Below are 12,009 nucleotides of genomic sequence, written 5' to 3' on the forward strand. Positions count from 1 at the left end.
CTTTGTATAATAGGAGTGAAGATAGTGGAGGGATATACAATTTTGTCCCCCAACAGGAAACAAAAACATACCTCAAACCAAACATAATCTAGATCCGAGATGAGGAAGTATTAGATCACATACGTATGTTACATAGACCTCTACAATCTCCACTTGGGGATCCCCCCCCAAAAAGAAAAGACATTCCAACTCAGTTAAGCCTCCCTACGCTCAATTTGCAAGTAAGAGTTTTAATAGCTATACTTTTTCCTATTTGACTGAAATTTGGCACAGAGACTCTAAGGCACAAGGGATTCTTTCCATGAGATTCCCATTCCTTTTACATACATGACAGGGAGCTACAGGCAAGCATGTGATCCCACTGAAGTCGGAAGTACCTAACTGTTTTATACATGTATTAATTTTAAAGTTGATTTTAATGTATTTTAAATGTTTGCTGCCTTGAAGCTAATTAGGTGGAAAGGCAGGATAAAAAAGTAAATAAAAGTATGGAAAAAATAAGAATGGGTTTACTAACTATATGTTAAAATGTTAAATAAAAACTAAGCACACATCCCTAGATTAGGTGTTCCAATGGCCTAATTCAGTATGAGTTACACAGTATGTGAATATGAGTTTATATATGCATTCAGACCCAGTCTTGCCTGTAACTGTTGTTCATTACTTGGTCTTTTGCACATATGCAAAGCGGGACTGCATAGAAACCATGAAGAACAGAGTTGCGCTTACCTGTAACTGTTGTTCATTGTGTGGTCATCTGTGCAGGTGCACATTGGGCATGTGGAGTCCCCAATGTGGGACTACACAGTAATCACGAAAATGAAAAGTCAATTAACTTATATGAGGGTGGGGATGGGGGCTAAATTAAGGCCTTGTCCTTGTACCTAGTCATTCCAGAGACTATTTCATTGATAATCCCGCCCCCCCCCACACACACACACAGGAAATCTATTTTATTTCTGATATCTGTTAGTGCTTCATCTTTCACATCCAAAATCAGCTCATTGTCACCTTTCCTGTTTTCAAGTGTTCTCACTGCCATCAAATATTATGACAAGTAGTTCCTGATGTTGAGAATTAGTCAACCACCCCCATCACTACCCTTTAAAAAAAAACACCACTCTGTTCTCAGAAAAGCCAATGTCTTTTATGTTAATTAATGGCTCAGCTATCAATTAGTGAAGAAGAGTTGATCCTGATGAGACCTGACTGATGAGCCTTGGAGCTTTTTTAAAAAAAAAGACTGCTCACAGCTATCAGAGCAACCTGCATAGTAGATCATGGCATTGCCATGAGAGCCAAGAGATGGGTATGGAAGTTCATGACCGTTGCTTTTTACAGCTAAATAAAACACAGACAAGTACAACAGGAAAGGACATCAGCAAAAAGAAAAGGATACAAGAAGCAAGCTGTTAGAAAGGATAACCTGATAGAAAGTGCAACATTTATTTTAAAAGAGATATGCCAAATCGTAAACCTCTAGTAATTGGGTTATCCAAAAGTGTGGAGCTGGCTATAGTGACAAAGGAAAGGGGTTCTGATGAAGCACTAATCTGGCCCAATGGACTGCCAACCAGGCAGTGTTTCTGTAGTGTGCTCAGGAAAATCATGTTTGTCAAGCAGTCAGTACTTGCCAGCATGATGTAACGGTTACAGAACCAAACAAGGACCTGGGATAACCAGATTCAGATCCCTACTCTGCCATGGAAATTCTCTGGATGACTTTGGGGCACACATGCTCAGCCTCACCTATCTCAAAGAGTTATTGTGAGGATAAAATTCAGGATGGAAGAACTATTCTGTAAGTCATATTGTGGGACCCTGGGGCTGGAAGTAGGGCATAAATCATTCAATCTCCTAAAGCACATAAAGTTTGAGGTACTGAACCAACAGTATCAAAAATATTCCCTTGTATTTGGCTTTCCAAGGTGTTTTCCCCATGGACAAAATATCATGGGAAAGACCCGGGATCATATATCCCAGGGTGTTTTTATCCTGGTTTCTCCCTTCACATGGCTGCCCATCAGTGCGTTCAAGCCAGGAGGAAGAACTCCAGTGAACTATGCACAAGCCCCCGGTTTATTTTCATTTTCCACATGAACGCTTATGTTTACATTGTTTACGTAGTTTATGTAGTTTGCGCACATTTACATGGCCAAAACGAGATGGTTCACTTCCTTATCCCAGGCTATATTGGCCATAGAGAAAACGCCCAAGATGGTATCTGGTCTCCCATGTTTATTAACCTGTAGTCAGCTGCCATTGTCATCATCATTATTACTGCTAATAAATACATTTATATCCAACAATCTTAATAAATAGGGTTTCTAACCACCACCTCCAAAAATACTACAGGACAACATCAGTAATAACACACAATGAAAACCGCATCAATTAAACACCATCAAGTCAAACAGAACCTACTTTGAAATCAAACCAGCCATAAAATTCAATAAAACAATAGCAGAAGGCTTTAGATATGATAATAATATGGGTCTTCAAAACTAGGACCCAGCATTAAGAAAATCAAGCCTGGAGCATTTTCACCTGGTGTCTAAAACCATCCAGACTAGGAAACAGTCTAAATGCTGAGAAGATGAGGGGATTCCATAAACAGTGTGCCACCACAAAAAAAGCCCTCTTTGATGCCCATCTACTTCATTTCAGATAGATGACTGTGGCCTGCCAAATTTTCAATAATTAAAAATACATTTTTAATTAGTACTTCATTATTATTGACACTACTTTCAATTGCTTTTTACTTCTTTGCAGATATTTCAAAGCACAATGCTAATTTTGTATGAAAATGAGCCACTAAGATAGTACCCTCATTTCACAATTCACATTTTTAAAGAATATTTTTTTCTCTGATTGCTGTTTAGGATTTAGGAAAGACTACAAGTACAGAAGTATTATAATTTTCACATCAGATAAAGGAAACTACTGTATAATTAAATTAACTTCGTTAAAAGACAAGACATCAATTCCTGAGAGGAGCTGCACACAAAATTCTGGGAGCCCCTGCAGCATACACTGCACTATATTTTTACATATGATTGCCAGTTCTGGGTTGGGAAATACTGGGGATTCTGTGGGTCGAGCATAAAGGGACAAAGTTTGGGGAGGGGAGATAATTCAGTGAGGAATAATGCCATAGAGTCCTCCTTCCAAAGTGGCCATTTCTCCACATGAATTGATTTTTGTTCCCTGTAGATCAGTTGTAATAGGGGAATATCTCCAGTCTCAACCTGGAAGTTGGCAACCCTCTAGCTATGCTACTTACAGAAAAGTGGCAATATTGGTGAAGTGGCTTAAAGAAAGAGGCAGATGGCATCTCCAAGCAGATGGCAAAACCAGGATTACTTGAGGCCTTGGTGGGCTGGACTCACATTATATAGGCCCAACACCATACACACCAGGGTTAGACCCAAGGTGGGGCCTGAGATCTCCCAGAATTACAAATGTTCAGATCTCTTGGAATTACAAATAAAGGGCAACATCCTCTTATTCAGTAGAGGCATAATGACAGGCATGGACAGCATGCAGAACTTCTTGGGGGCAATAACTAAGAAGGCCCCTAAGATCCAGAATGGCGTGTGGCCCACCATCCTTCTTCTGAATAACAAAGTAGCACAAGGAGACCTGCTCCCAAGGGAAGCATGGGGTATTCACCGCATAGAGTTTTTCTCAATAGTGTGGTCCCCTGCTGCTTCTGGAGCCCATACTGGGAGTAAGTCCCATAGTTATAGTACTGCTTGAGGGCCACACCTCGGCAAGACAAGGAGCCAGCTGTCTGGGCAGGTTGAGAAATCCCCAGGGAGTTCGCCTCAAGTTTGTCTTTACAGAGACCAAGCAGCACAGTATCTGTGCTCTTATGGAATAGCTATTTCCTACCAGAAGGCAAGTTCTTCACTTGTGACCTTACATCATGTAACAGATCAGAGGAATGCAACCATGCTTGGTGGTGCAAAAGTGACACAGAAAGCAACCCCCAGGTGCAGCCATCAGCACAAGGAGTAGCCACCTGCCTGTGTAACCTCAGCTTGTGGGTTCTGTGGGGCAGTACTTGGAAGGAGTTGCAAAGAACCAAATTTAAACAAAACAGTTTACTTCTCTTTACAAATAACATTAAACATCAGCATTTAACAGTACAATCCAAGGTCCTGTTCAGGTTGCATTTCAAGACCTTCTAGTTACAGTCTACTGATACTGCCAAGTCCAATTCTTCTTTGCAAGTGGGTTGGCCCCTGAAGACTCCAAGGGTTTGATGAACAGGATGCAACATGATGAAGGTTTCCAGGAGAACTCTCACCCATTACAACCACAAAAGAAACCCTGAAACAATAAACTCCAACATTTACAACATAGCAAAAACAAACAACTACCTTCCTGGTAGTTCCCAATAATATTGCAGTTAACCTTAACAAGGTGTTAAGGGCTTATAGAAATCAAGGTCCGAGTCTGGTAGCCTTGTCTTCTCCAAAGAGCTCTGCAGCCTTTCTGCTGCTCTGAGTCTCCACCCCCTTACTGGTTCAACCCATTCTGGGCATGGGGGTTACACCTGCAAGAGGCATTCTGAATCAAGGGTGTGTTGGCCTAGTGCACAGCGGAAGGACTAGGTGCCAACTCACCCTTGCTAGAACAGGAGGTAACTGCTTGCAGTATAAGAAAAAGAAACACTCAGACAGTAGATTTAGTTCCAACAGGAATACTTTATCTCTTGTTTCTCAAAGGAACAAAAATAACAATAACTATCCACTCTCTACTCTGACAACAATCTGAGCCCGAACCTGAAGGTGAAGGAGAGGTACTGAATTGGGTATGCAGTCTTCTTATATAGTTTTGTCCAGCAAATCATTAGCTAGATGATCTAATCATCCTGGCCTGTGACCTTTTCACTTCTGCTGACTGTTACATGCCAATCACTGCAGACCCAGACAGAGAGGCTCCGACCTTTACAATTCTGCTGACTGTTACATGACAATCACTGCAGACCCAGACAGAGAGGCTCCGACCTTTACAATTCTGCTGACTGTTACATTCCAGTCATTCTAGACCAGCATATGACCAACAGAGTCATTGCCAAATTGGACAGCTGCTAAACCCAAACCAAACACCAAGTCATTATGTTTTTTTGTATTGGTAATGGCTTTGTTAAGATGTCGGCTATGTTTGCAGATGATTCACAGTACTGCAACTTAATCATATTTGACTGTATCAGTTGTTTTACATTTTGGAATTTCACAGCTACATGTTTAGTACGACTTTTAAGGTTTTCGTTCTCTGCCATGGCTATACATGTCTGTGAGTCTTCAAAAACTGTTATAGGTTGTTCACATTTCTCACCCAGGTCTTTTAGCAACTGCATAACCCATTGTAGCTCATTGCATGCCTCATTAAGAGCCGCATACTCTGCCTCAGCAGTTGAAGTGGCAACCGTTGTTTGTTTCCGAGATCTCCAACAAATCGGATGGCTGCCATATTGCATATAATAACCACTCACTGACTTACATCCTGAGTCCTCTGCAAATGAGCTGTCCGCATACACCACTAAGTCCTTGTTGTTTTGGTTAGAAAAGTGTAAACCATAGTTAGCAGTTCCCTTCAAGTAACGAATTACTCTTTTTAGCCCCTGCCAGTCTTTCTCAGTAGGTTTTGCAACTGTTCTACTTTAATAAACCTACAGCAAAAGCTATGTCTGGTCTTGTCCAGTTAGCAATGTGCAGCAGGCTTCCAATTAAGGAACGATATAGGTCTTGCCTTTCAAATGTTTTGCTGTTATCTTGCTTACAAAAAATCAGCCACCATTGGGGTTTGTGCCACTTTGGCATCTTGCAGACCAGCTTTTGTATGACACCCTCTATCTTTGGTGTTTGTGTCATAGTCCCTTCCCTTGCTTCAGATTTACTGACTTGAATACCCAGGTATTGCTTTAGATACCCCAAGTCTTTCAGCTTAAAGTGTTTACTCAACTCAGTGTAAAGTTGTTTGATTTGGTTGTCTGTTTTTGCAACCACACAGAGATCATCAACATAAATCATCAAAATGATACATTCATCACCAGTACCTCTGGTATATATACAGGCATCGGCCACACTTTAGTCAAATTTCAGTTCACATAATGCTTTGTGTATGCACCTGTTCCAACATCTGGCTGACTGTTTCAGCCCGTACAAAGCTTTGTTGAGCTTATAAACTTTATCAACTTGTTCATGCTCATAACCTGGTGCTTGCTTCATGTATATGGTCTCTTGCAAATCTGCATTTAAATAAGCTGTTTCAAAATCAAAGTGCCTCATTTTAAAGTCTCTTTGCTCAGCCAGAGCAATCACTAATCTCATGGATTCTGCCTTTGCAGTGGGTGCATAAGTCTGATCATAACTGTCAAACTTTGTTTGAGAGAAGCCTTGTGCGACTAATCTTGCTTTATATTTGTAAGTCCCATCGGGCATAGGTTTCATGTATACCCATCTTGCACCTATGATCGGCTTATCAGTAGGTTTATCAACAATGTTAAACACTTTTAAGTTCACCAAGGATTCAAACTCATTGTCCATAGCCTGATTCCATTTTTCCTGTTCCTCAGGTGGACATTTCAACATATCATGGAAACCTTGTGGTTCTGTCCCTAATTGGCACACTCTCACTTCTTGTACCATAAACCTTTTTGGTGGTATGCCTTTATTTGCTCTTTCTGATCATTGGTATAGCTATTTCTCCAGTTTGCTCAGCCCCCTCCTCTCCCTGGCTTCCTTCCGATCACTATCACTGTTCTGTTGTTGCTTAAGGCTCGGAGCAGATGTGTGACCTTGAACAGGGAGTGGGGGTTGCGTGCTGTCACTCGGTACCGTGCCATGGCTTACTGGTGGTAAGAACACTTCAGAGTTTTGATGCACATGTTCCCAACCTGTATGCTTTTCAAAGTTGGCACCGCGTGAGATAGCAATTCTTCCATGACCCAATGAAAATCTATACCCTTTGGTATTCTGCGCATATCCTACAAAAACGCAGTCTCTGCCATTTCTTTTGTCCTTTTTTCCGTTGCTGTCTGGGAATGAGGACGTTAGCAAAACTCCCAAATATTCTAAGGTGTTTCAGGGAAGGCCTTTTGCCAAACATTCTGAAAAATGGTGTTTCATTGATACTTGAACTCCACAACCTGTTTATTACATGTGTGGCAGCTAAGACAGCCTCTCCCCAGAAATGGAATGGAACCTTGGCATCATTTATCATGCAATCCCGCATTGTTTGAAGAATGCCTAGTCTCCTCTCAGCCACGCCATTTTCAGCCGGGCTGAACGGATTTGTTCTCCTGTGGCTAATACCTTTCTGTGTCAGCCATGTTTGGAATTTGTTCCCCATGAACTCACCGCCTCTGTCAGATTGCAGGCAAGCCACCTTGTGAGGGAACCTCCGTTCAATCATTGAGACCCATTCCTTAAACCTTGTAAAGGCTTCATCCTTAGATTTCAACAGCAAGCAGTAAGAATATCTGCTATAATCATCAATCAGCAGAAATATATATCAGTGCACCTTGATTGGAAAGGACCAGCTAAGTCTGTATGGACTAGTTCAAATGGTCTTTCCATTTGTCTGTAGCTCTTTGGGGATTGGATAGGATTTCACCTTAACCCCACTACAGACTGAACAGTCTAGGAATGCTTTGCAAGGCTTTACACTCAAATCACATACTTTTGCCAACTGCTTGATGGTGGCAAAACTTGCATGTCCTAGGACTCTGTGAAGATAGTGCACACAATCATCATGCATAGGCTTATTAGCTAGACTTGAAACATTCATTACATTTTCATTTTGCCCTTTATCAGTCATAACATACATTTTGTCGCAGAGTGTACCTTTTGCACACTCTATGTCATTCTGCCATACTGTACAACCCTGTCTATCAAATATAGTTTTGTACCCTTGTTCAGCTAAACTTGGGACGCTCAACAAACAAAAATCCAGTCCAGGAACACACAACACATTTTGCAACTTTTTACCTAGGCATGGTATGTAGGCAGTTCCTTGCAGCGTAACAGCAGCTGGTGATCCATCGGCCAAGCTGACATGCTTCACACTTGCCTTGGACTCCTCAGTCAATAGGTGATGAGCATTTACGACATGCTCTGGAGGAGGCAGAGGCGAAGAGCCAGATGGGTGGGTGTCTCTGGACATCGGTTCTCAGCAATGCCCGTCAAGTAGTGCTCCTTCTTTCCTCATCCCCGTTGTCCTTTAGCTAGCCCCTTATTCTCCCCCTTCTGTGAGCATTCTCGGAGAAGATGATTAGTAGAGCCACAACAGAAACAGAACTGCATATGACCTTGGACAGTTCAGGGAAAGTTGGGTTTCACTTTTGCCTCTGGAAACAGCAGGCTTCTCTCTGGCTGTGGCTTCAAGGCAAAACTCTCTTTGTTTCTGGAGCTCCAGAAGCCGTGCAGTCACATAGTCTAGAGTCAAATCATCTTCCTTTATGCTCTGCATACTATAGACAAAATTGTCCCAGCTGTCATCTAGGGAAGATAGTACAATATAGGCCCTATGCTGTTCAGTGAAAGTCATGCCTCTGTCTTCCAGCTCGACGAATAGTGTATGCAGCTGTTGGACATGGTTGGCCACATTTTCACCTCCTTTCAGCTTCAAATTGTATAAACGTCTGGTCAAGATTACCTTGGAACCAGCAGTCTCGTGCCAGGTACAGGTCCTTCAACACCTTCCAGCAGTCAGAAGCCTTCTCAGCAGCCGTAGATAGATGAGCTGGGGAGTTTTCCACAGCCAACATTATGGACGCCTTGGCTCTGGCATCTGCCCTCTGCTCTGCTGCTGTGCCTGGGTTCGGTGGGGTCTGCGACTACAGCCCATAAATCTTCGCATGTATGAGAAAGCTCTGCATTTTCACACTCCATGCTGAGTAGTTCCCTGCAGTCAGCCCGCTCAAAGGCAAACTGCACATGGTGGATGTCATCGTGTCACACTGCCTCGACACTCTCTAGCTTCAGTGGTTAGGATACTGGGCCCATAACCAAATTGTTGGCCTAGTGCACAGCGGAAGGACTAGGTGCCAACTCACCCTCGCTGCTAGAACAGGAGGTAACTGCTTGCAGTATAAGAAAAAAAGAAACACTCAGACAGTAGATTTAGTTCCAACAGGAATACTTTATCTCTTGTTTCTCAAAGGAACAAAAATAACAATAACTATACACTCTCTACTCTGACAACAATCTGAGCCCGAACCTGAAGGTGAAGGAGAGGTACTGAATTGGGTATGCAGTCTTCTTATATAGTTTTGTCCAGCAAATCATTAGCTAGATGATCTAATCATCCTGGCCTGTGACCTTTTCACTTCTGCTGACTGTTACATGCCAATCACTGCAGACCCAGACAGAGAGGCTCCGACCTTTACAATTCTGCTGACTGTTACATGCCAATCACTGCAGACCCAGACAGAGAGGCTCCGACCTTTACAATTCTGCTGACTGTTACATTCCAGTCATTCTAGACCAGCATATGACCACCTTGCAATTTTCAATATCCTGACAGGGTGTTCCCCGCCCCCCAGCACCATCTATCAAGGAACCCAATCATGAATGCATAGCTTGCTACTCGGGGCCTCACTGCCTCCATAAAGTAATTACAATGACTCAGGGCAACCCAGCTTTTTCCCTTCCTTGTGAAATGGGTGCCATCACCAAGGTGGCTTGAATGTGGCAGGCAGAACCTGAGCCACTAGAAAGTTGGAAGGGGGATGCATTCCCCACTGGCAGCTTGATTTCAGAGGTGTCAATCACCTCAATAATGTCCCCAATAATGTCCACCACCTCTGGTGGTGCCATTATTCCCTTGCAATTGAAACTCATAGTTAATTGACTTGGCATTGCTATAGAAGTAAAGCCCTCAAAGCCCTCGGTAACTCACCATCCTGACCAGCTAGTCAATGTTTCTGTGAGCCTCCAATGAGGCAAACCACCATCTCAAGTTCCCCATGGTTGGTGCCAGCCTCAGAGTCTGAGCTGATCGCGAGGGTAGGAGGGGGGGTTGGAGCAGAACCAATCAAGTGCCTTAACCTCTCACCAAGCAGATAGTGCCCTCTGATGGAACTATGTCCATTCATCTGCCATAGGTCATATTAGCATGCCTGCGTAGGTCTTAGTGTGCTGCCAACATTCTTGGGGGATGCTGAGAGTATCTCTGCACCCCAGGAGTCTTCTGTAGAAAACATGAGAATGCAGTCCAGGCTATTGTTTCCTCCAAGTAGGAGGAACAGCGGACATCTCCCCGAAGATATTGGGGAGGGTAGCCAAGCACTTCTCTCTGGATGAGGAGATTGCCTGTTCCGTAACACTCAGGCCGTTTTCGCACGAAGGCGGAAGCAGCCGGGTTGGTGTTTACGACGCCGACCCAACGATGCTGGGACCGTCCGCACGGACGGTCCTGGAAACAGCCGGGCAGCCAGCGCCGCGGAGCGCCGGTGCCCGGCCGACCTGGCATGTCCCCAGGCCTCCGGCGCGTCGCCGAGGCCTGGGGACACGCCCCCCTGGCCCTGCGTGCCTGCTCCAGCGGCGCAGGGCAGGGGGGCGTGTCCCCAGGCTTCGGCGATGCGCCGGAGCCCAGGGACAAGGTAAGTGCCGGGTGGGGGAGGCATCGCAAAGCCGCTGCTGTTCGCTCGGCAGCAGCTTCGAGGCGGCGTTTCACCAAAAAGAGCGCTTCCAAGCGCTCTGGGGAAACGCTGGCTCCGCGACGGGCGGGCGGCGCGGCTGCGATGCAGCTGCGCCCCCTGTGCGAATGGCGGCCTGGAGACGGCGTTCTTACCGTCTCCAGGCCACCATTCATTGCCCGTGCGGAAACGGCCTCAAAGATTGTTGAGAATGCTGCTCAGGAGAATGCCAGCTTTTGGCCTGCGCTGGTCGTTTCTTCCCTGGGGAAGGTGACTGGAGGTGCTTCAGAGTCTATTCCCTTGCTGAGGTGGTAGGGGAGCCTTCTCCCCCACACCCAGAGAATTATCCTGCATCCAGGCAAACAGGGAGCCTTGGGGGGAGAGCATCATCTTTCAAGAAGGAGTGAAATGCTCTCAAAAGAAGTCACTCTCAAGAGAAGTCCCATGGAGAGAGTGTTACCCTTCAAAGAGAGCCAAAGTGCTCTTAGAGGAAGCCATAGCTAAGTGTCATTCCCTTAGCCTTCTTAGGCAGTGCCAAGACCTGCCATAGGGAGCAGTCAGCGGTGGAGGATGAAAGTTTGGCATCCCGGGAGTACCCTGCTTCAAGGGGTACCGGTAATTTCTACAGCTATGAAGGTACATCTGGAGGGAGAGAGTACGCCCCTCCCACCAGGTCATGTGTTCCTGGGCAGGAAGAGCAACTATCCCAGGCTTGTGACTGGGGAAGGGAAGCACTCATCTAATGACTAGAAACTCTTAAAATGCTAACTTAAACTGCACAAGTGCAGTCCCATGTACAGAGGACCACTGGATGAACAATAGTTATGATAAGCAACACTGTTTATCTCCAGACACAAGGTCAATTTCCCTTGAGAAAACAACTGATTTGGATGGTGGACTCTATGGAATTATACCCTGCTGAGGTCCCTCCCCTTCCTGGGCTGCACCCCTAACATGCCAGGAATTTCCTAAACTGGAGGTGGCAATTCTAGAGGCCCAACTACAAATTAATACATCCTCCCCACCTTTCTTCTGCCAATTTTGTAGAACTAGAGTTCTGAGGGTTTTTCATACTGTTGAGGAAATATGGCAGAGTGGCATGGGTCACTGTTTCACATATTAGGGGAGGTTGTTACATAGAAGGTTTGGATACTGTAGGAAATAATTAACACCTTTTCTAATTATAATCATAATTTGTTCCATTTTCAGAGGACCATTAAAAAGGGCAGAGGGAGGTTGTAATCTTGGCAGTTCACAAACTCCCTATGGAAACGCCTAGAGCCAAGCTTAGATGTCTTTTATTACAATTTTCTTAATTCTCTTTTTTTTAAGTCTCTCAAATACCTGCTTAATATTCC

The 12,009-nt window shown here is 44.4% G+C and overlaps 1 protein-coding gene across 4 annotated transcripts in view; it reads left to right on the forward strand.

The window, feature by feature from the left end:
• CRB1 (crumbs cell polarity complex component 1) overlaps positions 1–12,009 on the forward strand; it is a 160,214-nt gene that overhangs the window by 144,663 nt on the left and 3,542 nt on the right. The window lies entirely within an intron of this gene.

Source organism: Sphaerodactylus townsendi, linkage group LG05, assembly GCF_021028975.2.
Source record: "Sphaerodactylus townsendi isolate TG3544 linkage group LG05, MPM_Stown_v2.3, whole genome shotgun sequence".
NCBI lineage: Eukaryota > Metazoa > Chordata > Lepidosauria > Squamata > Sphaerodactylidae > Sphaerodactylus > Sphaerodactylus townsendi.